This window comes from Piliocolobus tephrosceles, chromosome 7, assembly GCF_002776525.5.
Source record: "Piliocolobus tephrosceles isolate RC106 chromosome 7, ASM277652v3, whole genome shotgun sequence".
Lineage (NCBI taxonomy): Eukaryota > Metazoa > Chordata > Mammalia > Primates > Cercopithecidae > Piliocolobus > Piliocolobus tephrosceles.
In genome coordinates this window covers 33,978,839-34,006,036 of record NC_045440.1, presented here as the reverse complement: position 1 = coordinate 34,006,036, position 27,198 = coordinate 33,978,839, and the positions used below count along the sequence as shown (strand labels likewise).

Here is a 27,198-nt window from a genome sequence, read left to right as displayed (position 1 = left end):
ATGCGCTGGAGGAGAGAAAAGAGGTGACTGCAATTAGGCCATTTCATTTCATTACAACGTTCATGATGATGATGATATTTCAATAACTGATCCAAAGTGGAGCTCAGAAAATCAACATATAAATGTAGAACTTGTATTTTGTGTTGAGAGGATATTACATTATTAGACAAGGTTTTAAGTCAAGATGCCTGAATTTAAACGAGTTTTGATAAAGGTTTGAGATTGTACTAAGGCTAAAGTAATACAGTTTTGAGCAATCATAAGCAGATTTAAATTTAAAGCTCAGTGTTCTGTAGATTTTGAGATAAGTTTCTTTGGTGATCATTTATGTTACTCCTCCAGTGATCGAACAGACATTTAGCACTCGGGTTAGGTAGCTGACACAGTTGAGGCCCAGCCCCTCTTCTGGAGAAGCTCACCTTCCCCATCCTCTGAACACAGACTACTCCCATTTCTGATGTGTTTTCTCCTAGATGCTGAAGAACCTATTTTCTTCTTCCCAGTTTTATCTTGGTCCTATCCTTTGTCTAAACTTCTCTTTCCTTGAACACGAAAGGAAGACACAGACGGAAGCCTTCTGCTCTCGGGATCCTCAATTTACTTCAAATGAAGATACACCACCCTGAGCACCTCTATTTCATCACATGCCACTTTCCTCTGATCTGTTATTTCCTTATTCACTCTCTACTTCCATATCTAAGCAACATCTCTACTCTCTAGTGCCCCTTGGTAGCACTAGACACATCTCTTGTTTGACACAACCACCATTCAGCTCTAGTTATCAGCATAGGTAAAACACAGTAATTTAATGGACACATAAAAACTGACATTTATTACAGAAAGCAATGGCCATGATGACATCAAAGAGAAGTCACACAGGAGCATACACACCAGGGGCATTTCATCATACTCTGCTCACCACAAGTGCAGCTCATTGAAAGCTGGTTTTAGAATAAGATATCTCATTTCATTTCTTAAGTCTACAGAATTTTAATTTATCAACAATAAAAAGTGTCATCTGGGCCGGGCACGGCAGCTCATGCCTGTAATCCCAGAACTTTGGGAGGCCGAGGTGGGCAGATCACGAGGTCAGGAGTTGCAGACCAGCTGACCAACACAGTGAAACCCTGTCTTTACTAAAATTATTAAAATTAGCCGGGTTGGTGGCATGTGCCTGTAATCCCAGACACTCAGGAGGCTGAGGCAGGAGAATCACTTGAAACAGGGAGGCAGAGGTTGCAGTGAGCTGAGAATGCACCACTGCACACCAGCCTGGGCAACAGAGCAAGACTCCTTCTCAAAACAAGCAAACAAACAAAAAAAGTGTCATCTTTTCTATAATCATTTGGTTTAATAACGATTTGTCTTTGTAAAAAGGGATTTACCAGGGAAAGACATATAAGGATCCTTCCATACTTACCCCAAGTACCACCCCATGAATGAGAGCTTAAATACCCCAAATCATCACCATCCAAAACTTACTTTAGAAGAGGTTAATTTGAAAGAAAATGATACCAACTAGCACAAAGAAGAGATCTGAGAATTACAGTAAACGTAAAGAAAAGCTGTAGAGCCGAGTGGTAACAGACAATGAAGTAAAAATGCAAATCTCACTACCAAGTCCTGGGGTTTCTGATGGCACCAGCCTGGAAGGCACTAATGATGATCAGAGACAAAAAGTGCTGCTCTGTTTAACAAAGTAGGGCAATGGAACCAATTTTATAACACAGCTGTGTGTGTTATGACTACCAGCCTGTGACACAATGTCTTCCATTCACTACTACCATTGCCTATTTCAGAGCCATCCATTTGTTCCTCTGACAAATATCTAAACATTTGTTGAGTATCAGAGATTGTACTGAGAGCTAGGTAAAACTAGGTGAACAAAACCAAGATGGTCTCTTCTTTCACTGGATCTTAGAATGAGTGGGTAAAATAGAAATAAGTAAACAGGTAAGTAAATCTACATTCTCACCAAAATATAAAAGTTGAGAGTCATATTGTCTCACTACAATGACTATAATAAATAAATTCCTTTCCCTTGAAAATTACCCAGGCTTGGGTATTTTGTTATGAGCAACAAGAAATGGACTAAGACCTCACCCTGCCATGATCTTCTTTCTGGGATTTTTGCAGTGGCTTCTTAACTAACTGGTCTGTCTGTGGCTTCTATCCTTGCCTTTACAGTTGATGTTAGGATGTAACCTTTACTGTAAAGTCAATAGAATTAGGTCTTTTAAATTGCCATCAGTCCTGTATCACTGCAAGGAAGAAGTTGATCAGCTTAAAGCAGGTCTGGGAACTTTTTTGCTCTACCTCCACTCTCCTCCTAGGTCAGAAATTCAGGGGCAAATTGCCTGCTTTCTGATTAATTCCTTACATTTGCTATTTGTAGCATCCAGCAAGCACTTCTCCTATGTCCCCAGCTCAGCTGTCCTCTTCTTTCATACCTCTCCTCAAACAGTTGGTAAGGAAGTAGAGAAAGTCTGGCATTGACCCATAAATAAATTATTCATAGAGAGTAGATAGCCAGAGAGAGCCCTGTGGGCAGTGCTCCTGAAGACTGTAACTAAAGGAGTCCTAGCACCTGGAAATCAAGAAAAGCTGTCCTAAAGGAATCTTGGCTCAGAGGTAAATTAAAGGTACAACCGTCAAGTAGAAACTCTCTTCAAATTGAAAACTTAAAGAAAAATAAAATCATGCACAAAAGAACGAGGCCAACAAACTAGGAAAATATTTGCCATAAATTTGATATATAAAGGTTAATAATATGAATGGTATGAGTAAAAATAATATGAATGCTCAAACTTTCATTTAAGTTGATGATAAAAACCTATTCCAGTAAATCTGGCATCAAGATGAGTATGTAATACATGAAAAAAATATCCACAAAACACATGACAATTAAACAATTGAATATTACGTAGCACTAAGAATAAAGTCTAATAATTAATAAGTTAGAAGTTAGAGCAGTATGTTTCCTATCAAAGTAGTAAAGATTAAAATATCTCTCTCAAACGCACATGGAGTTTTTATTTTAGTGATTTGTTTGTTTTTTTGTTGAGAGTGCAGACCAGAGAACATTTCACCTACTGTTTGATACCATGCTATGGACAACATATTGAATATTTGTCTCCTCCAAACAGCTTCAATATTTGTCTCCTCCAAAATTTATGTTGACATTTACTTCCAATGTGACAGGATTGAAAGGTGGGGCCTTTCAGAGGTGATTAGATCATGAGGACTCTCCTCTCATGAATGAATTAATGAATTAATTAATGAATTAATGGGTTATCATGGAAGGGAAACTGGTGGCTTCATAACAAGATGAGAGACCTGACCTGGAACATTCACCTGCTCAGCCCCTTTGCCAAGTGATGCCATGTCTTGTGCCACCTCTGGACTCTGCAGAGTCCCCACCAGCAAGAAGGCTGTCACCAGACATAGCTCCTCAACCTTGGATTTCTCAGCCTCCAGAACCGTAAGAAATAAATTTCTTTCCCTTGAAAATTACCCAGTTTCAGGAATTTTGTTATGAGCAACAAGGAATGAACTAAGACACTGTCCTACCATGATCTTCTTTCTGGGACTTTGGCAGTGGTTTCTTCACAAACTGGTCTGTCTGTGGCTTCTCTTCTGACCTCTACAGTTGATGTTCTACAAAGGGATGAGACCATGCCACTTTCTAGCTTGAGATCCTTCGGTGGCTTTGAATCTTAGAATCAAACCTCTAGGCTAACAAAATATCCTTATGTGGGGTCTAGCACCCTCTGTGAGTTAGCCATCTCAGAGCCTCAAGCTCACTCCACTTTAGCCCTGCTGTACTCCTTCCTGCCCTTTGAACTTTTTAAAGTTCAAAGCAAGTTGCAACCTCAGAGCCTACATAGCTACTGATTCCTCTGCCCTGAAGAACTCTCCCAGGTGGTAGCATGGCTCAATCCCACTTTGCATTTAAATCTCTCAAGTCAAATGTTATTTCCTCACAGAGGCCTTACCTAACAACCCTTTCAAAAATAGTAAGCCCAACCCCTTTCTGCTTTGATTTTCTTCCTAACACTTACCTCCATTTGCTAGTCTTTTTTCCTTTTTAATTTTATTTTAATTTTTGAGACAATGTCTCAAAAGACTACTGCTGGAGCACAGTAGTGCGATCATAACTCACTGACCTTTCAGGCTCAAGCAATCCTCCCACCTCAGCCTCCTGACTAGCTGGGACCACAGGCACACCACACCGGGTTATTTTTATTTTTATTTTTTGTAGAGACAGGGTTTCACTATGTTGCTCAGGCTGGTCTCAAACTCCTGGGCTCAAGCAATCCACCTCGGCCTCTTAAAGTGCTGGGATTACTGGCATGAATCACAGTGCCTGGTTCTATTTGATAGTCTTAAAGATAATTATATCATTTGCACTTGTCATTACGGGCTTAGGAATTTACTGAAAGAAAATATTAAGGGTGCAAGTTTAACAACAATAAATTATGTTTGATAGAAGAAAGAGAGAAAGAAAGAGAAAAAAGAGAGAGAAAAGAACAAAAAAGAGGAAAAAAGAAAGGATGCAAGGAGGAAAGAGAAAAAGCATGCCAAAGCTACATGACAAATAATGAAGCTTTAAAAAAATAAATTGGGACTCAACAATTGATTTAGTATTGTGTAGATGTTAAAAGTCTGGTATCAACTAGTAAAAACATAAAAAAGTGGTCATAATACATGAAAGAGTAAATATATAAAATTATGTTTAGTGTTATCATAAATTTATAAAACAAAAACAATGATAAACATATGTATGCTTAACATAAACATTGGAAGAGAATACAGTGTTTATAGAAGTCTTAACTGGGGTAATTATTCTTTTTTTCTGGTAGTTAATTATGGCAAATTCAAGGTGAAATCTTTCATAATCTAAAAACAAATTACTTTAGCTTAAAAAATCTCTTTTACTTATCATGTAGCACAGTGATTTTCAAATTTATATTTAGCTGCAGAATATTTCTTTAATTCAAAGCTTATCTGAAACCCAAAATGAAAAAGAGGATTAAGAAAGGGAAGATATTATGACTGATGCAGAAGCGAGGTATCTGAACTGCAGATGTGAGGGACCCTAACATGCATAAACTTGGTCATGCCAGGCCCACTGCACAACTCCAGAAGAGATGATTCACATCCTCCCTTGTCAATGTAAATGATGCGTGCTCAAGATGCTTGGTGCACAACCTGTGCTATCATATGAGCTGGTCCTGCTGTACGGTCTACCCCCAATCACTCACAGGCACTATGGACATATATTGTGGTCTGCTTCTAGGCCTTCCGAAATTATAGTTTGAAAAATATCGATAAGGTAAATAAGGTGTCCTAGGTATGAGTGTGTATCTGTCTATACACACACATACACATACACACATACACATACACACATATACACACACATATATATATATACATGCACACACATACACACACACCCCCTATGAAAACCTACTCTCATGGCTTTCTCATGGAAATGATAGGTAAGCATCAAATAACTTTTTACATATGTACAGACCCCAGCATATTAGCATATATATATATATATATATGCTGGTATACTTGATGTTTATGGTGTTATAACTGGGGTCCCTCAATCCAATTATGTCTATAAACAGTCAACATGGTAGACACTTAACTGTGGAACTGGTTTTTTATTCATAACCTAATAGTTTATCCATTTAACTGATGGCAGGATCTTTATGAGGAAATCAGTTTGGTATTTTCTGGGCTTATAAAAGTGACAAATTGTGCTTGAATTTATGCTTCTGTCACTTAGAGAAACTTTAAAACATTTTTGATGAGCTAAGTGCTCCTAATGTAGAATAGTTTAATAAATAAAATAGGAAAAACAATTCTCTACACCAGCAGTTGCAAACTGTAATGTTCCTGGGGGCCAGGGAGGTAACATAAATTAGTGAAGTGGTGCTGGGTACGAGACCTCCACGTGCACTGCTTGCATATTAAAGACAAGGGACTGTTCTTCATTTCCACAGAGGAATGAGCTCACACTCATTTTTCTTTAAAAATGTGGCATTTTCTGTCTTTTTAGACAAAGGCATGGGCATTTTTAAAAAATGATAGTGCAATGAAAAATGACAATGAACTCATTTTTGCTTAATAATCTCTTTTGCTTTTCATGTGTCACGGTGGTCTTTAATTTACAGAGTATGTATCTTTAGCATCAGAAATTATAGGAAAGTGATGACTGTGGCAAAATGTAGACCGCAAGAGCTGTGTAAATGTGTGGCCATTAGTTAGGGTCAGACTATCATTACCGTGAGAGAATACAGGCACAGTGTGGCCAGATCTTACATTTTTCATGAAAAGCCAGAGATGCTTATTTCAATGTAATATTTTTTGATTCTTATATGATGACCCATATATTACAAAATATATTATGAGGACCAAAAAAAGAAACATATTCATAAGCGAAATGTAGATTTGTCCCCCCTTCTCCACAAAAACCACGATACACCAGACTTCCGAACCCTTGTGAATGTCGTCACAAAGAGGAGCTCAATGCCCTACACAGGATTTAATTTCCATTCACTAAATCATTTTCCCCAACCATCCATGAATGTTATGGTGCATATGTGTTACTGCCCACTCTCGTGGCTTTCTCGTGGAAATGACTGTCAAGCACATAACTTATGAACCTATATCCAATATTCTGCTGGTATGATAAGGGTTTGCATGTATGCTGAGTTCAGACATTATTTAACAATAAATTGCCTACACTGTAAATCCCTAATTAAGCTCTTAACAAAAGCAATACAGATTTTCAAATTAGCATTATGGGATCAATAAATTGACCACCTTGTGGCTAACAGACATTTGTATCACTTATACACATGACCTGCTGCCAAGAGTTCATCTTTTTGACGGAGAGGCTTAACATGCCTGAAGGTTGTTGGAGGCATTCACCCCTCGGATGAACCATTCTTTATCTGGTTTCTACTTATTTGGTTCAGATAGATAATCCCAGTTCAGAACATGCAAAGAAACTAGTTACTTAGAGGTAATGAGCTTATGGATTTTCAGAATGCCAGCATTCATTAGCATAGTGTTATGTACAGATGGTCTGCGATTTGTGGATTTTTTTCCAGTTTATAAACAAATCTGGAAAAGCAGAACATCAAAGACAATTAGATTTCATGCCAGACAGCAGGTTCCTGATCAGTCATTCTGGTTAGCTGGGGACAGAAGGTATGCAACTGATGAGCTTCTAGTTTTCTCACCAATAGGCAGCACGATGTAATCGGATTGGAGAGGGAGCCTCCACTGGAAGGGGAACAGAATGATGCATTGTGGGAGATTATCTTACCTGAGACCTGGCTTACATATGAATATGTCTGCATGAGTCATAATATGTCATTTACTCTGACTCTGACCTTTTATTAAGAACCTGTAGTATGTATATACATAAACCTTACACCTAAATGTTTACTTCCACCAGACAATGTGAGAATTTTCATGCTCCTATTCTTGTTCTTAATGTTCTATAAAAGAATGAGGAGAGTGGTGTTGTTAATCCTTTAGAAATGAAAAAAAAAAAAAAAAAAACAACCCAAAGACTAGTCTTTAAAATAATTTGCTTTAAAATACAGCTTTCCTCACATGCAGGACCTGAAGCCCCTTGACCTTTGAATTCTAGACTGGACCAACCCAAAAATCTACCCTCATATCCCATGGAAAATGCAAATCAGGCCCATTAATTGGTATGATCTACCATGTGCTCCTACACTTCATTCCCAGCCCTCTCTCTTGGGATTTGGTAGACTCGGTATCAAATGGAGTTGTTCATACATATTATAGATGCAATCTCAGCTTTATGACTTCTAAAGTGTCTCAATTCATCTCATTGCCTGTGATCATTTTCTTTCTGCTCTACTTGTCAGCAAGCTCCTTAAGAACATGAACAATATCTCAAATATCTCCCATCTAAGGATGTTCAATGTTACTCGCTGAATAAATGTGCTAACCCAAATTGCTGTCCATGCAGATTTAGAGGTTGGTGCAGTATACATACATGCACACATAGGAGAAAATTTCAAACTGTATTTTATGGATGGGGTAAGGGAGGGGTCCATTATTCTTTGCTTTAGTTCCCAGAGTTGAGCACATAGAAATGACCTAGAAGAGTGTGACTGCTCAGAGAGCTGTTCTTCAATATATTCTGGGAGCCACTAATATTTCATAATGGCTGCACATTTTTCATACTGAATTTCACATATTCACTTAAGATTTGTGAATTATATTAGAGTAATAAATATTTTTTCACACTATAATAAAAAATGTCTTGGGAAGACAACCATATCTAGGGGACAGGGTAGAGAGACAGGTCTAATAGAGATGTATAAGTGGTAGGGCCAGGAAAAAGCTGGAAGGCCACAGAAGTTCACAACGTGATCACTCCCTACATAAGCTCAAAGCTTTTGTCAAGTGAGCATCTTACAAAAAGCAAGACTGATTGTGTTTTTGTGAGAAAATGGGGAGAAGGATGAGGTCTGCATTCCAGCTGCTGAGTAGCTGAACTGAGACGGCACCCGAGGACATGAGGTGGGGACAGGCTGCACCAAGCAGAGGTGAAGATGGGATTCCAGGAACCACGAGGAAGCCTCTGGATTCGCACATGCCAGGATGCTGGTCTAATCAATACATTTCTCATTCACTTTAGGTTATAGTGAGAGTTTTAATCAAATGGATTATTTCCCAGCCTAATAATGATATCTAGCATTTCACGAACACTTACCATGTGCCAAATACTCTTTTAGGCATTATACATGTGTTAGTTAATTTAATCCTAAAAGAATCTCTGTGAGGAAAATACCATTTTTATCACCCCCATTTTACAGACAAACACAGATGTTAAGTACCTTGCCTAAACCACATATACACACACATACACAAAACACACACACTCACACACATATATACACATAAACACACATAGAGAGACATAATTTCATTCCAAGTTTAAGTCTTGCTTTTATCCATTAAGCAGTTATCCTATCATTTGCTAGATTTGGGTGGAATGACCATTGGCTCTTTGCAAAATTACACTGAAATACAGAAACTCGTCACTATTAAAGAAAATTTGGAAAACATATTTTGGATTTTTATGATCATTCCTAAGGAAGACTTGAAAACAATTTTCTTGGGAATGGCAACATCGTTAGAAGAAGGGTATTGTCTCCCAGGTGGGTGATTTAAAGGACAGCTCTCAGTTGAATGCACACACTCCAGTTATATCATTACTGTCAAATGATCAGAATGTGACCTGAATTATTTTGACATCAAAAACTTACTCAAGCTCAGTATCTGTCCGCGGGTAGGTCATGAGAAGTCAAGCTAGCCCCCTGAACATTATCTGGGGTCTCATTTTGCTTTTGGTGCTGCATAGATATGAGTGCAGCATGTACCCATGAAGTCCTGCTGTGGCGATACATCCCTAATGTGCTAAAATTATTTAAGAAGCTGACTGGATCTAAGTCAACTGGGGAACTTATAGGAAAGCATTTGCTTTGCTGAGAAAAGGGACTGGTATTTCTGTACTTGTGACTTTATTGGACATGAATGTTATTCTAACAATATGGCAGCCATCTTGTGATCATGAGGAAAAGGCAAAGAAAACCACAGTGCTGTCGACTATTGTCTTTATACTCGCATGTGAACATGTTGTCATTCAATACATCGTCTTATTTGATCCTCACAGCAACCCCAAGAAAGGCAAAGAAAATCTTATGCTTCCCATTTTACCCATTATATGATTTGCCTAAGGCTATATGCTTGGGAAATGGTAGAACTAGAACTAGTAGCCCTCAATTTTTTTTTTTTTTCCCCTACCACAAGGCATTGGTCATGTTCTTAGGCTTCTTACTGACTACATTAAAGGATGCTACTTAATATTTGCCTAATTTGACTTGACATTGTCTAATAAGTCTCCACTGGGACTGAACCGTTACAGAGTGATGCTTCTCTGCTCACAATGGGGCATATTCTTGCCTAATGTTAGTTTAGGCCATTACTTGCTTTGCCATTTTCAGATTCGATGTCACCTGTCCTCTCCTCTCTCCTTGATAATATTTCTTTCAAGTTATTTATAACAGTACTATCATGTTTCCCCTTTTGTCTTGCTTTTCTTTCCAGGCTCTACAGATTGATTTTAAAGCCACCTACACTGCAGTTTCTTCAATTTAGCTCCAGTTATCTGATTATTCATCACAAAAGGAAGCAGAAATTCGGCTTCATTGTGACGCCATTGCAGCAGAAACAAGCACATGATAGAAAACCTCATGATCACAGACAGAGTCACACTCACTGCTGCTGAATGAAATGACAGACATCCGTACCTTTGCAGAAGCCTGAATACTGATTACGGAACTTTATGTTCTGACATTGTGTGTCTCTTGTCAGACAGTGTTGTCCTTTACTTTCCCCGCTTCAGTTGTGAAAGTCAGGTGCAGTCTCATACTATTTTTTTTTATTCATTATGACAAGTAAATGGTCTCTGGGAAAGTGAACACCCTCATCCACTGTTTACTGAAACTGTAACACTGTCATGAGTAAAGAATGAAACATATTTACTTTAATGTAAAGAGTTTGCAGAATGATGATCAGTGGAAAAGAACATTAAACAGAAGAAACATAAATATAAGAATGGGGAGAGAGATGTAATCCAAAGATGGCTTGTAAGGGAGATTACATGCTGCCATTTGCTTTTCAGCTGTGTTTTCCATAGTGGGACAGATCTTGCTCTTTGTTACTTCTACTTTTGCTTTTTCCACCTGCAAAAGGGGAAACAATCTGCTTTTGAATCTCTGGTGAAGCACCACCTAGAAGATGCTGCCAAAGCTTGCTATCTGAAACATAGTGTGATGTGCCCTTTCATCTTAAAGGATTATTTTCGGCTGGGCAGACCTCTCTAAGATAGATTATGAGGAGCTGACTTTTAGAGGCACTGAAAACTGCTTCTGTATTCACATTTACCCCCTCCCTCCATTATCTGAGGCATGTAAATAATGTTTTAAAGTGATGATGTGAGAATATTAAGTTTTCATTTCCTGTTCCTGTTACCATGTAATATATCTTCAAGTGCTGAGAAAATATCTTACTAAATCATTAAAGATTCCAAATGTTGATATATAAACAGGTGTTAAAAGCTGATGCCAGAGTGACATACAATTAATGATACACAGACATATATCACACATACATGTACATGTACCATTGGAGAAATCAAATCTACAAAGAATAAAAATATTTCTGTCAGTGAGTAAAAGGCTAATAATGTAATGATCTCCAAAGGAAATGCAGGGACACATATGGATGAGCTTGGATTCCATATATTGGGTGGCTAAGAATGAATTAGCATAATTATAAATTTGTTCCAATTACAGAAGGTAATTATCGGAGACCAGCTTACAGGATTATCAAAATTAAAACAGCACAGTGCATCTATATTCCAGGTAGATGCCATTGAGTTAATCGTCCTGAAAAAAAGCCAAAAAGACTCTACACCTACTCATCTTCTGTTCCTTTGATTACCAGACACTCTATCCAAATTTCCCCTCAGCTGACAGACACAAAGTCACCATGAAGGAAGAAAAACATTTTGAAAATCATGCTTAATATATAAAACAACTGCAAAACAACCAAATTCAAACTCTAAAGTCTTGTATGGATTATTTATCCAGATCAGTGGTTCCGATAGTGCTTTTAAATTTTAGACAGGAATTCACATTGCCTCTTGTGCTCTCTCCAAAATACTAATTAGGAATAAAGTTGTGACTAAACTTGTCATTACCTGCTCCAAAAAAAAGTTCTTTATGCAGAAATCAAGTGCTATTTTATTACTATACAAAGTAGACACACTGCTGTTCATATTATTTGTTTTCATTTGGCTTCCCATTATAAATGTAACCTGTTGCTTTGTTAACCATTGCCAACCTGGAAAGAATAAAGTCAAGTCAACATATTTTGAAAAGGAGTCAACAGATTTGGTCTTCAAATTGTAGAACTGAAAATGCAATTCCATTTAATGAGCTGAGAAGATACATTTATGTTAGAATATGCCTAGCAATTAAGGAAACAAATATAACAGCGACACTCAGGAGATCACAGATTAATCAGACAGACAAAAACGCATTTCCACTGTAACTAAGCACAATGGTTTTACTATTATGAAGGATGGCCAACTCAGTGGATGTGGGGCAAGGAAAAGGGGAGGAGAAGAAAAGGGACAGAAGCGAGACTCACATTTTATACATATTGATGGTCCAATATGTATTAGATGTGTTAGAGAATATTCTAGGTTTTTTCTCATCTTGAACCACTTGGTGAGTTAGACATCATTAACTATGTTTTTATCATCTAAAAATAACTGAACATCAAAGAACTTAAATATGCCAACATATTCAAAATTCTGCCATCTATTATTTTATTTTAAGTTCCGGGATACCTATGCAGAATGTGCAGCTTTGTCACATAGGTATACATGCGCCATGGTGATCTGCTACACCTATCAACCTGTCATCAAGGTTTTAAGCCCTGCATGCATTAGGTATTTGTCCTAATGCTCTCCTTCCCCTTGCCTTCACATCCCCCAACAAGCCCCAGTATGTGTTGATCCCCTCCTTGTGTCCATGTGTTCTCATTGTTCAACTCCCACTTATAAGTGAGAACAGCGGTGTTTGGTTTTCTGTTCCTGTGTTAGTTTGCTGAGGATAATGTCTTCCAGCTCCATCTACATCCCTGCAAAGGACATGATCTCATTCCTTTTTATGGCTGCATATTCCATGGTATATATGCCCTACATTCCCTTTATGCAGTCTATCACTGATGGGCATTTGGGTTGGTTCCATGTCTTCGCTATTGTAAACAGTGCTGCAATAAACATACATGTACATGTGTCTTCATAGTAGAATCGAAATTCTGCCATCTTTAAAAAATAGGTAAACACAATCCCTCTTTTCCCTTCATGGCCAATCTATGTTGAATTATTTACCAAATATTCACCCCTTATCATCATATCCATTCTATCAAATCACTGCAATGGGTCTTGCTAAGGTCATTGGGGATTTTCAAGCTATTACATTCAGTGCGCATTGATCTGTATTCTTATTTGACTGTTAAGGGTAACGATGGCTATTCTTGAATTCGTTCTTTCACCTGTTTTTATAATACCATATATTCTTTCCTCCTCCCACTCTGGCCACTCCTTCTCTATTGAAACATTCAGTGTTGTATTTCTTCAAGTCTCAGGTTTAGGCCCTGTTCCACATCTCACTGTAAAACACCTCCTCACATGATCATATCCAGACTCCTGTCATTCATGGTCATACACTGAACATTTCCAGAATGACATCCTCAGTTCATTCACCCACTTGGGCTGCAGACTCTGGTATTCAGAGACTTACTACTCAGTGTCTACTTTTGTGTGCCTCAAACGTACTTTCAGCTCAACATGTCAAACTGGACTTGGATTTTCTTTTTCTGCATAAATAAGAAAGGGAGAGATGATTTCCTTACCTGTTTGACATTAAAATATTTGAAACTTATCATATGAGAAATAGAGATTCACTGAAAACATCTAAAGAGCTGGTGATAATAATACATTTAAAAGATCACTTTTGACATAATGTATAGAACACATGGGATGGGGAGGGGCAGGCACAGCTCGCAAAAGAGAGGTCATTGGGACACTGTAACAATGGCAGGGAGAAATTATAGTGGCTTGAATGGAAGGTTTATAATGTGTATAAAGAATCTTGTTAAGGAATTAGGGGGTAAAATAGGATGGATAGAAATTTGCAATCTACTTGCTATTAGATTTAAGGAGACGGGCATCAAAATTTGGCACCCATATTTCCGACTTAGACAAGTGATATAGGGAACACCAGGTAAAAATATCATTATTGCATGCTGTACTGGTAGGTACTGACTGATTATCAGCTTGGTCCCTAATACACAAAGAGCACCATGAAAATCAATAGAGTGAAAAGAAGAAAGAGAAAAAGAGAGAACAAGAGAGATCAAAGTAAACATGGCCATAGAAAAATAGGCTAAGGATGTGAATAATTAATTCAATGATGGATATAGTTAAGTTTAAAATGCACATAAGGCATTGAAATAAATCTCTTCAACACAGATAAGTCATGAGCTCCAGACCTACTCAACTATTTTTTCAACATATTTATTCAAGCCTTCAGCATACATTCTATCAGAAACTGTAGACAGATTGAAATCATGCAGAAAGTGTAAAATGGAAAGAAGTGGGAGTGGAGAGGGTGTGGGTTAGGACACAACCCTGAAGAAAAGAAGCACCTTAAGATCAAGAAACGGAAGAGAAGGATGCAGAAATATGCTGATCGTAAGGTAAGAGACAAATCAGAAATTCATGAATCATGAAAACCAAGAAAAAAAAAACAAGCAACATTTTAAGTACTGAAAATTAGCCCTGGAGTTAAAAGTGAGAAGTGAGTCTGGGTAAGGTGCCAGGCTCCATTTCAACAAGAAGCTCCTTCCACAGTATGTTAATTAAAATCAGTTTAAAGGATTCCACTCATCTTCGTTAATTTTAATGCAAATAATTATAACAATAAACTACACTTTCCCACTTTAAGTTTTCTCAATATTCACTAAAACTTCTCCAGAGTCAATTGTCCTCTTGAAAAATAAAGTGGCATCTCTAACTCACTCACAACTGCAAAATAAACCCCAGACACATAAAATATTAAAATGTAATAAGTGCAACCACAAAAGTACTGTAAGAAAGCATTGATACATATTCTCGTAATATTAGGATGAGGAAGGATTTACTGCATGATATAAAAACGAGAAGCCATAAAGACTGACTATTACACTTTAAAAGTTCTGTATAGAAAAAACTGTAAATATGGAAAAAAAAGTTTAAAAAATGTTTTCAGCATGACAAAGTGTTGTTATAACAACATAAAGGATGATATTAAAGATATTTTGCATTCAACAAGAACAATAATGGTCAGTATGTTGAACCAGTATGTACTGCCTGGTCTGTAATATATAAAAAGCACCCAAAAATCAATAGGAAATAAAATTCCAACAAAGATGATCTAAGTACTTGAATAGATTATGTAAAGGAGGAAAAATACAAGTGAAGAACTTACCTATGAAAAGTTATTCATCCTTACCTATGAAAATGAGATATTATTGTCATGGCAAATTTTGAATCTAAGGTTTGCCAAAGTGTAGAAACAGAAGTTTCTATTCACTTTTGTTGAATCTAAATTAGTACATTCCTTCTGTAGGACAATCTTACAACTTTTATCAAAACTGAAAATGTTTCTATCATTTAATGTAAAATTCCACTGACTCCAGTGGAATAATCATTAGTAAAAGATCCAGAAATATGTGCTAAGAATAACTTTAATCACAACTTTGTTTATAGTAGTGAAGAAATTAGAAACAAACCAAATGTTCTTCACTCGATTAAATCAATTGTGGCACATTTACTCGAAGGAAATACTATGCAATCACCAAAAAAAATATGCCTTTCTATCATAATAGAATTGGAAATATCTCCATGGGACATTCTTGAGCACAAAAAGCAGATCAGCAAACTATCCTGTTATTATGTCTACATTCAAAGATACAGATTAGTACCTGGAAGGTAGGTCAACAAATGTTATTTAAAATTTTTGGTGATTGATATTTTCTTCTTATAGGTTCCTAGATTGCTATAATTTTCTGTATGAGCTATTTATCAAGTATTTCTGGCTCTCTGTTTTACAGGTAGATTGCATTTGCTGGCCCCTTTGTAGTTTGGCAGGATTACGTGTCTAGTTCTGGCCAGTTAGTAGTCAGTAGAAGAAACTTGTTAGTTCCAGGACAAATAAGTCAGTTTCCTGTATTGAGATCCTCCAGACTTTTCTCTTTCTCTCTCTGCCACAACAGCTAGCTAACAATGTTTTAGAAAATGGCTGCTCCATCAGCCTTGAAACTATAGTAAGAGTGTCATGAAACACACAGCATCCAGCTGACTGTGATGGCCCTATAGCATGAGAGAAAAATAAATCTTTCTTGTGTTAAGCCGCTGAGATTTCTAAGTTGTTTGCTACTTTATCATAATTTAGACCATCCTATTTTCTGCAATCTATATCATGTTTATAAGCAGGGGAAAAAAGCTATTTTCATTAAACAAATACATGTTCCAAGTTTGAAAAAAAAAAAAAAAAAAAGTCTAAAGCTCTGGGTCTCTAAGAAGTAAACAAATTCCCTTATATTGTTTTTGTTTTTTAGTTCTATAAACTAATGCATTAACTAGAAACCAATCTATTTCTAGACGCCTAGGAGGCTAAGTCTCATACTACATTTTGCCTTCCCAGCTGTCTTCCCCTAGTTGTTTTAGACAACTACTTTATTTTTGCATCATCTTACACAGGGTGGATCATGGATAACGAACCACTCTGTCAAAACTCTAGGCTCTAAATCCACAGAGGGAAATTTAAATGAAATTACATTGCCTTTACATGTCATAGGTACTTCAGTTGACCATGCAATCTCACTAACCAAATTGAGTTTTCATTTCTGTTTCTATTTTTTAAATAACACAGGTAGTTTCATGAGTTACAGACATTCCAAGAAGAATCCAAAAACAAGTCGCTTTGCACATCTAACATTTTCTCATTTGGGGAGGGTGTTTACGTTTCTCATCTTAATCAGCCTGGTCAATTAAATTGGATGGTTTTCTATTTGTTTCTATCCAGTTTATCCTCCTCCTCTTTGCATTCTGGTTTTTATGAACTAGCTCAGAGCTGTGGTTTGGGCTTCACAACACTACAGGGAATGTTTAAAAAATAAACTAAATTGCCTTTGTGACTTTTTTTTTTAAAACTTGCTGAAAATGAGATTTTCAACAGCTTCCATTCCACAGCCCCTCCTTCGTTTTTAATTTAAATTTTGATACTAAAATGAGTTTACAATATTCTGTTAATATCGCTAGGGAAGACACTTCTTTCCAATGCAGTGCACGGATTAGTCCACAATTCTCCTCACTCCGATCCTTCATTGTTATTTGACTGTAGTGATGCCTATATAGATAAAATATTTAGCAATTTATTTGCCTTTAAAAATTCACCTTTCCATATTACTTATTTCTTTGTAGGCACACATTTACAAAAAAAAAGTTAAATTCCCATGCAACCCTCATTCCACCATAAAATATTGCTTGAAAGAGGAAGTGGTCATAGATTTATAAGCAGGGGAAAAAAGCTATTTTCATTAAACAAATGCATGTTCCAACTTTGAAAAACTTGGAACACCCTGAGATGAGGGCACTTGGACAGTCAATCCCTAGTAATCCATTCAAGAAGGAAAACCATGATCAAAATTGTCAAAAAAATATATATAAACAAGTTTGGAATTAAATATTTGATTATTTATTTTGTGAAAATAAATGTATAAATGTGTATATTAAAGGGATATACAGTTCATAATTAACCAAATACAGGGTAAAAAGCAGTAATATGCTAGAACATAAATGTATACATTATATATCCTCACAGATAATTCATAAATCCAATAATTTATATCAACATTATTTAGAGTTACTTCTGTTTAATACTTACCTATTCAGTCCCTGTGAGATCAAAGCCCTATTCTTCCTCTGCAAAAAGAAAAAAAAAAAAAAAAAAAAAAAAAAATGGCACCTTCTTTCCCCTACCTCATGGGCTTTTGGGAGGTTGAAAGTGAAACTGGAGGATGAAATGAAACTGGAGAATGAAACGGGAGGATGAAAAGCTTTTTGTAAAAGTAGAAAGCAATAAATTAAAATAATCTGGTAGCAGATATCCAAAACCCATGGTCTTATTTGGGTGTAACATCAACAGTTCAAAGAGACTGAGACCAGAACAGCAGGAGCTTGTACAGGATCCTGCATGCCACTCAAGGGGCTTACATTCAACCTTGAAGGCATTCATGAGCCATTCAAAGGAGGAACCAAAGGAGTTCTGCTTAAGAAAACTCATTCTGACAGCAAGGCAGACAGTCACAGGTGACACTGGGGGTCTGAGATGCCAGAAAGGAAGTCATAACTCCTTTAAGGGGAATAAAGGATGAGAGCTTGAATAGCACAATGTGGTTAAGTTGGAGAAGATATAACACATAAAATAGCATTGATAACTAGTGACAATTTAGAATGAGAGAAAAGGCTGGACACAGTGGCTCACATCTGTAATCCCAGTACTTTGGGAGGCCAAGGCGGGAGGATGGTTTGAGGCCTGGAGTTTAAGACCAGCTGGGGCAACAAAGCAAGACTCTGTCTCTATAAAAAACTTAACAAATTAGCTGGGCATGGCGGTGAACATCTGTAGTCCTGCCTATTTGGGAGGCTGCAGTGGGAGGATCACTTCAGCCCAGGAGTTTGAGTTATGATCAAACCACTGCACTCCAGCCTGGATGACAGAGGAAAACCCATCTCTAAATAAATAAAAAATAAAATAAAATAAATTGAGAGAAGAGATGAAAGAACCCTAAAAATGACTCAAAGGTTTCTAGCTTTGGCAACTTGATTAATGGGTCCAGATCTTCAAGGTCAAATGCCTTTTCTTACATGTCATTGTTGAGGTAGTATGGGACACTTTTAAGAACCAATCATTGGGCCAGGTGTGGTGGCTCATGCCTATAATCTCAGCACTTTAGGAGGCTGAGGCAGGTGGATCCCCTGAGGTTAGGAGTTCAAGACCAGCCTGGCCAACTTGGTGAAACCCCGTCTCTACTAAAAATACAAAAATTAACTGGGTGTGGTGGCATGTGGCTGTAATCCCAGCTACTTGGGAGGCTGAGGCAGGATAATTGCTTGAATCCAGAAGCTGGAGGTTGCAGTAAGCTGTGATTGCACCACTGCATTCTAGCCTGGGCAACAGAGTGAGAAAGGCTCCATCTCAAACAAACAAACAAGTACCAATCATTGACTTAGGCAATTGGACTCAACCCAATTAAAACAAACATCCAAGCAACATGCAGCAAACTGTTTCTGATTTCAGAATAAAGCCCATTTTACCCCAGCATCTGTAGAATCATCATCAATGAAAACAGTGCTGCTTTGTGGGCTTTTGTTTGGTGGTGACAATTTTACAGGTAAAACTACAAAATAACTGAAGTTCTTGAGTTAAGATGAGACTATTCTCTCCTTTAAATATATCTGACTTTCGACTGTGTTCAGTAAGTGGAGTACACAAACATCAGCAAGTATCACATCCGGAATGTCAGCACCCCTTGAAGAGGGCAATCAGTGATTTTCTGGATGCAAGACAGGACTGTAACCAGTTTTTAATAAACAAAAGTTCAACGTCTGGCTGGTGGTCACAACTCATTTGCTAATAGCCTGTTCTTTTCAGTTTATAAACCACACTGTTTTTAAAAATAAAAGTTTGTAGGAGGCTCTTTACCTCATATTTTCAAATCAACCACCTCTCATCTGCAACTTTCTACTACTGTGCATAGGGCATATCAAAATAAACAACCATTCCATACTTCCTTTAATCATTTTACAAAGTGCACAGGACCTAGCATAGATATGGTGGCATTTTGTGGGGAATAATTACCATCAAAATCTTTCTCCCATGTTATAAATCATTCTCTCTTTTTCTGTCTTTATCTCTTTCTCTCCCATATTTACATGTATACAACATAACCACTACATACATACATCACTGCTGCATTTGCTACATACATATGTCACCACTGCTTACACCTCTTACCACCACCAGCACCAGAGCATGCCAGACAGACTTTCAGACACGGTTACCGAAAAAGAACACCTTCTTTATTTTCCTGCAGAGTTTTAGCTGGACATGAACACTCACATGCCACGTTTAAGCCAGAAGGCTCAAACTGTCAAATCCCACAGTTGCTATTGCAATCAATGGTGTCACTCTGCTCAGTGTTTAAGACCAGCAGAAATGTGAGCTGTTAGAATCATTTTCTAGGGTACCCTGAATTGGAATAAGGACAGAAAGGAAACTTAGCCAAGAAGGACTAAAAAGATCAGCTAATCATTTTCTACTAGACTTTTAGCCACCTAAAGAATAGGAATGTGTTGGCTGTGTGTCCTCTGCTCCCAGCAGTACATCTGGTGTGCATCAGTAACTTCTCAAGTGATACATTCATTGGTGTATCTGTACACACTGGCTGGTAATAAGGAACCCCCTTGCATGACGCTCTAAAGCAGCGGTCCTCAACCTTTTTGGCACCATGGACTGGTTTTGTGGAAGAGAATTTTTCCACGGACCTGGCGTGGGGGATGTAGGGGATGGTTTCAGGATGAAACTGTTCTACCTCAGATCATCAGGCATTAGACAGATTCTCATAAGGAGTGTGCTACCCAGATCCCTCACATACGCAGTTCACAAGAGAGTTTGCGCTCCCCCGAGGATCTAATGTTGCTGCTGATCTCACAGGAGGCGGAACTCAGGTTGTAATGCTCCCTCGCCTGCTGCTCACTCCTGCTGTGGGGCCCAGTTCCTAACTGGCCACCTACTGACACTGGCCCATGTAGGGACTGGGCACCCCTGTTCTAAAGCAGCTAAGTGGTAAAAGCCTCACCTCTCTAACAAACTTGTGACTCCAGAGTGACCATTTATAACTTTCCATTTTAGAGCTGTGAGCTATTCATTTTTAGCCCAGATTTGCTCACGGAAAAATGTTAGTGGGGTGCAATACATTTATGCAGGGAGGACTTAGTGTTACCCGCTCCAGGCTGTGCATCTTTCTGTCCGCATCATGACCCTGCAACTATGCAACCCTTTCCCTGACAGTGTTTATTTTGCTTTAAACCAAGGCTCATCTCTTAAAGCTCATGTATATATATATACACACACAAATCACAGCTAAACACAGTTGTTCACTTTCTCATCCACACATTTGCAATCTCTATCAACCTTGGCAGTAAAGCAATATCACCTGAGGGCATCATCTGCTTTACAAACTACTGCAACTTCAATAAAGCACAGGTCTGGCTTTACGATACTGGTCTAGGCTGTTGGTATAACCACAGATGGGGCTGCCAGACCACCTCTTATCACAGAACCAGATTTCACTTAAATCAGTCTAAACCACTATGCACAGTTCTTTTCCTTTTTTTTCTTTTCTTTCTTTCTTTCTTTTTTTTTTTTTTTTTTTGAAAGCTTTTGTCTAGTACTTTTTGGACTCTACTAAATATAAGAGATATAAAGGAGTTTACTCCCTAGGCATTTCATAGAGAAAATGCTGGAATGGATATACATTTATGAGAGTAATCAGTTCTGGCATCAGAACATGTATTTTGCAACCCATTGCTATTTTTTCCTGTGAGAAGATAATGTTGGCAAAATGATGCTAGTTCCTTAGCCCCAGCATGTGGAGTGGCAGGAGGAGAAGCACCGTGAATCAGGCAATAAGTGGAATGTACCCTCTTGGTCAGGACAGTCCCAGGTTTCACTGATGGAGCCCACCAGGAATCCCAGAAAGGAAGTCTGTGGAGTGAGAACATCTTTAACTAAATAGATACATTTCTTAGTTTGATTATTTATCAAATGACACATAGTTCACCTGTAACTGAGGATGGTTACCAAAAGTGGTAAAATGCTATAAGGCAGGAAAGATAACTAGATAGAAGCTTTTCTCCAAGTTGACAGGAAGTCCCTGTGCTGTGCATGATAAACAGGCTGGCCCAGGGCTCTTTAGCTTTCCCAGTAATGCAGGGGGTTGGCTCTAGAATCTAACATAAGGAACAACGTAGAAAAGGTGGCTAAGGAAACTGGCATTAAGCCTAAAGCAGGATAAGGTCAGGAAGAAAAGCGAATCATTGCAGATATCAATCTTAAAGTAGTAGATTTCTCTTGTGTCATGGTTTCTTTCTACGGAACCCTCCTGAGACTGGGGCGATTCCCCACAAATCTCTCTCAAGGATACCAACCTAAAAGGAAACCAGGAACAAAGAGGACATTAGAACCAACCTGCCTACTCCAAGATATGGAGCCAAGATCATGCTGTTTTCTCTCTTCTCAGCAAAGGATGTCTCATTATTTCAACCATTAGAAATGGGCAATGCATCCAGTATGCCAGTCCCTTTCCAATAAACGCCTCTCTACATCTGCATCAATGAATCCCATAGACATTTCTTGTTTGAGGCAACTCTGTGTATAGACTGTTCTTGCAGCATTTAATCTGAAATAATTGCCAGAGGAATTTACAAGTCTTTTTTTATTTTTATTTTTTATTTTTTTTAACCTTATAGGGTCTCACTCTGTCACCTGGGCTAGAGTACAGTAGCATGATCGTAGCTCACTGCAGGCTTTAACTCCTGGGCTCAAGCTATCCTCCCACTTCAGCCTCCCAAGTAGCTGGGACTCTAGGCACAAGCCACCATGCCCGGCTAGTTTTTTAAATAATTTTTTTTGTATAGAAGGGGTCTCACTATGTTACCCAGGCTGGTCTCAATCTCCTGACTCCTGGCAATTCTCCCAGCTAGGCCTCCTAAAGTGCTGTGATTATAGGTGCGAGCCACCATGACTGGTATAGAAGTCATTTTTAAATTGTCCACATTTATCTAGGGCCCTCAGCTAGTGATTGAAACTTCTAAAGACACACCTTAGGTCTGGAGATTTGCAGGGAGATGGAGTACAGCAGCTTGCTTTAAGCTGGTTTTATGGAATAAAAGCAATTAGAATCCTGTAGAGTTGGGCATCGGGCAGCAGGTGGTTGTCAGCCAGACTTTGCTGTCAATAGCCCCAAGGGGAAGGACTCTACTTATTCCCACTCCTCCTCCCTAGTGGACCAGTCCCATAGCATTATTTTATCTAGATGGATTACATATAGGTGCAACTCTGCTCCTCTCTGGTTCTCTTCTTTCCCGTTTCCCTTGTTTTACAACATAAGCTAACTCCCAGTGGAATCAGAGTGATGAAGGGGTGCCTTTGGTTCTGCATACATTACAGGGATCAAAACTAAATGCTGGGTGATAAACACCACCAGAGAGCACAGAATGCTCCAGGAGAAAATGATCTTTAATGGAGTCGTTCTTAAAAGTATCTGCATGTGGCAACATTAAATACCATGAAGTCATGGTTACAGATCACAGACCTCAAATGCATGAATGTTAAAGAAGAAAATAGCTGTGAAGCAACTAACAGTGAGAGGAAGAAGTTACTAACAGAAAACCACATTCATCCAGTTTACTTCCTTTTATATGACCAGCTCTAGGCAAAACCGTAGAAATCTAGAATTTTCTTCTAGATTCATGTTTCACCCTTTCCCTGTTCTCCCTGTGCTCCTTAATCTTTCCATTTCTATCATGTTCTGTCTACAGAGGTAGGATCCGAAAATAATTAGGAGAGTACATAAATGACACAGTCCCTGGGTATTTGCATTTTAATTGGGACAAAAGGTTTAATGTAAGCAATAACTTTCCAATAGTGAAATTTCAAGCAAAAATGGGAAAATGAAGGCTAGGTGGAAACGGATGGAAGTTTTGGGAAGTGAACTCTTCCTTAAATCATATCCCTTAAACGATTTTCTTCATTCAGGCCAGTTCTTGTCCTTGGAGCTGACTGCTGCTCTATTCTTTTCCTTCCCAAGAATGGGTAGTGGTGGCCTGGGGAAGGGGGTTCCCTTATAGCTTGGATATATCAAGCTTTTCAGGGCTTGACTCCGCAAAAGTGTGATTACTATTCATGCTTTTCGTAACACTTTCTCCATTGTTCCAGCAATTACATCAGCAATACAGAGGCACCAATTAGAAGCCATTCTCATGGACACGCACTTGCTGTGGAGACAAGACCCATTTAAATCACCATCACCTTCAAGATGCCACATGAGCTCATACCTCCACATAGATGCATGTGTGTGGGTGTGCATGTGCACATACATATGTGTGCTTGCACAAATGAACGTTAAAGATTCAAGTCAAACAATAAGTAGAGGAACAGAACTGAATTGCTGTGAGAAGTCAGCAGTCATCATAAAATGTAACAACAGGTGATTAATGTAAACAAACCTCTACCATACCCACAACACATCACTTGGCTTACTAGTTCTACTTTGTTCATATTTTTTTCCATGATCATATTGTTATGTCATGGTAATAACCAAAGACATAAGTCTTCATTTCACAAAATTGATCTCAAACCTAAGAGAAGAGGAGGTCACTTTACCTGCTATATTGCCTAAACAAATCCAGAGAGGGACCTTGAGACGTTTAATCACGGGGCTGTCATTTGGTTTGAGTAAGCATATTTTCCCTTCATTAGATTTAATATATGATCTCATTATAGAAATCTGACACTCCATACTGACTCTCAACTCATAAATCAGCTTCTACTTCTGTTCCTACAGCCCAAGAATGGGGAAAAAACTATAGCAAAGTGTGATAAAAATGCATAGCACTACATTGTCTCAGCCACTCAGAAACGCCACTCCACTTCCCATTCTCATTGCTGATGTATCCTACTTCCACTGCCACGTGAACTATCACACCGACTTCCATTTTTCTATGCAATCAGACATTTAAAAACTAAGTCACCCATGAATTCTTCCCTTTAAGGTCACTTCCTAACTTTTCTCCACCTGATCATATCAGCTATTCTTTATTTTTTATCATCATGCAACATCTATCATTTATTATGTGTAACATCATTATGCAGCATCTGGGTACTTGCAGACCACCAGCCTATTTGTAGAGCACCTGCCCTTACAACATGTCTTGTACTTTGTCCAGTCTTAAGTGGGATAGAAGAGACTAGCAGACATATTCCCTGGCTTCAAAGATGGTGCAATATACGTAGGAAATAAATACCATAATTTTTTTTTTTTTCTTTTTTGAGACGGAGTCTTGCTCTATCACCCAGGCTGGAATGCAGTGGCTTGATCTCGGCTCACTGCAAGCTCCGCCTCCGGGGTTAACACCATTCTCCTGCCTCAGCCTCCCGAGTAGTTGGGACTACAGGCGCCTGCCACCACGTCCGGCTAATTTTTTTTTTATATTTTTAGTAGAAACGGGGTTTCACCATGTTAGCTGGGATAGTCTTGATCTCCTGACCTCATGATCCACCCATTTCGGCTTCCCAAAGTGCTGGGATTACAGGCGTGAGCCACCGCACCCAACCAAAAATACCATAATTTTAATCCCAACTGAAGAGGTTTTCTTAATGTTGGATGTACATGTTGACATATCTATAATAAATAGACATCACTCACGAAATATCTGTTTACTGACACAATATATTTCCACTTAAAATTTTAAAAGATTGTAAATGAAAAATTTCTTACATAGACAAAAATAAGCTGTTTCTCTGTTTTGGAACATTTTTATCTTTCCAGGATCATTAGTCTATTGAGGTCATATAATAAGAGTTTCAATTTTAAAGAGGAACAAAACCTAGGAAAAATATGAATTATATTAGGGATTAGATATTAAAAATACATGTTAGCTTACTGGTAATATTATTAGCTTCCTGTGTAACATGTATGTAGTCATTATGTTTTTGGTGGTAATATGTATAGAGCACATTCTTTAAAAACTTTCAATTCCTACTTGTCTTCTTCCAAGCTTCATTTAAATTTAAATCTTACTTAGGAAGTTATAATAGTGTACATGGTTAGTCCAATAATTCTTTAGACTAAAAATTCCCCTCTCAAAATGTCAAATTTATAGATATTTGCTAATATTAAATTGCTATGAAAATAATCACAATATTGACTAGGCATGGTGACTCATGCCTACAGTCCCAGCACTTTGGGAGCCCAAGGTAGGAGGATCACTTAAGGCCATAAGGTTGAGGCCAGCTTGGGCAATATAACAAGATTTTGTTTCTACAACCAAAATTTAAAAATTAGCCAGGCATGGTGGCACATGTTTGCATTCTCAGCTACTCAGGAAGCTGAGGTGGGAGAATCATTTGAGCCCAGGTGTTCGAGGTTACAGTGAGCTATGATCCTGCCACTGTACTCCAGCTGAGAGATAGAGCAAGACCCTACCTCTAAAAAAATAAAAAATAATGATCACAATATTATATCAGGCAAAATACTGGTAATACCTAAGAATCATAATTTATAGCTCGAAATTAGCCCTTCAGATTTCTTGGCCATAAGGTTCATAAAGCTTCATATTACCCCCTTTCTGCAAATGGAAATTAGTGTAAATATACACTGTACCTAAGAAGATGATTTGGCCCAAGGTGCAACAAACAAATAAACAACAATAGCAACAAGAAAACCTCTAGCAATTTCAAACTTTTAACCAGGACTCTGTGTAGACAGAATGGTCATCAAAAAACAACTGGTTCATTTATGTATATACACACAATATATATAATTCAAGTGTTTGCTTTCTATGCTAGAATTCTCTTTTCATTAACTGTCAACTTCTCAGAAACCTGATATACCATATGGCATTGTCTGGTTACAGTGGGATGGAATAAAGGTTGGAGGCAATAAACAAAGTATGTCCTATTCAACACACACCCTTTGCACTGAAGTTGCTTGGAGGCAATAAAGTGTGTTTTGTTGAACACACTTTACATACACATACATATATATAAGCTCGATGTGGTGCATCATTAATTCTAGCACTTTGGGAGGCCGATGTTTGAGGCTAGGAATTTAAGACCAGCCTGGGTAACAAAGCAAGACCTCGTCTCTACAAAAAAATTAAGAAATTAGCTGGGTGTGGTGTCATGTGCCTGTAGTCTCAGCTACTCAGGAAGCTGAGGCAGGAAAATTGCTTCAGCCCAGAAGTTGGAGGCTGCAATGAGCTATGATCTTACCACTGCACTCCAGCCTGGGCAGCATAGCAAGAACATATCTCTAAAAACAAACAAACAAACAGGCAATTTATTATAGTAAAGTGCTAAATATGGTTCTAGACTACTTTATCTGAAAATTAACACTTGTTTTGGGAGAGGCGTGTGTATGTGTATACATATGTACATCATTAAAAATCTGCTGAGAGACAAAAAGACTAAGAAGGCGTATGTGAACTTTACACTTTCATAAAGATTGACAAGCTATAGCGCCAAATTCTTCCTGAACTGTGCTGCTAAAGCTCCCTGTGTGTGGTGTAGAGTAGATACTTTACACATTGAGAAACATTCTGCTATTGGTATTTATGTCCCTGGGATTGAAAGAATAAGGGGAGAGACACAGATTCTAGATTAGATC

At 38.1% G+C, this 27,198-nt stretch overlaps 1 protein-coding gene across 2 annotated transcripts in view; it reads right to left on the bottom strand.

The window, feature by feature from the left end:
- The window catches only part of UNC5D (unc-5 netrin receptor D), a 580,897-nt gene that overhangs the window by 116,705 nt on the left and 436,994 nt on the right, over positions 1 to 27,198 (bottom strand). The window lies entirely within an intron of this gene.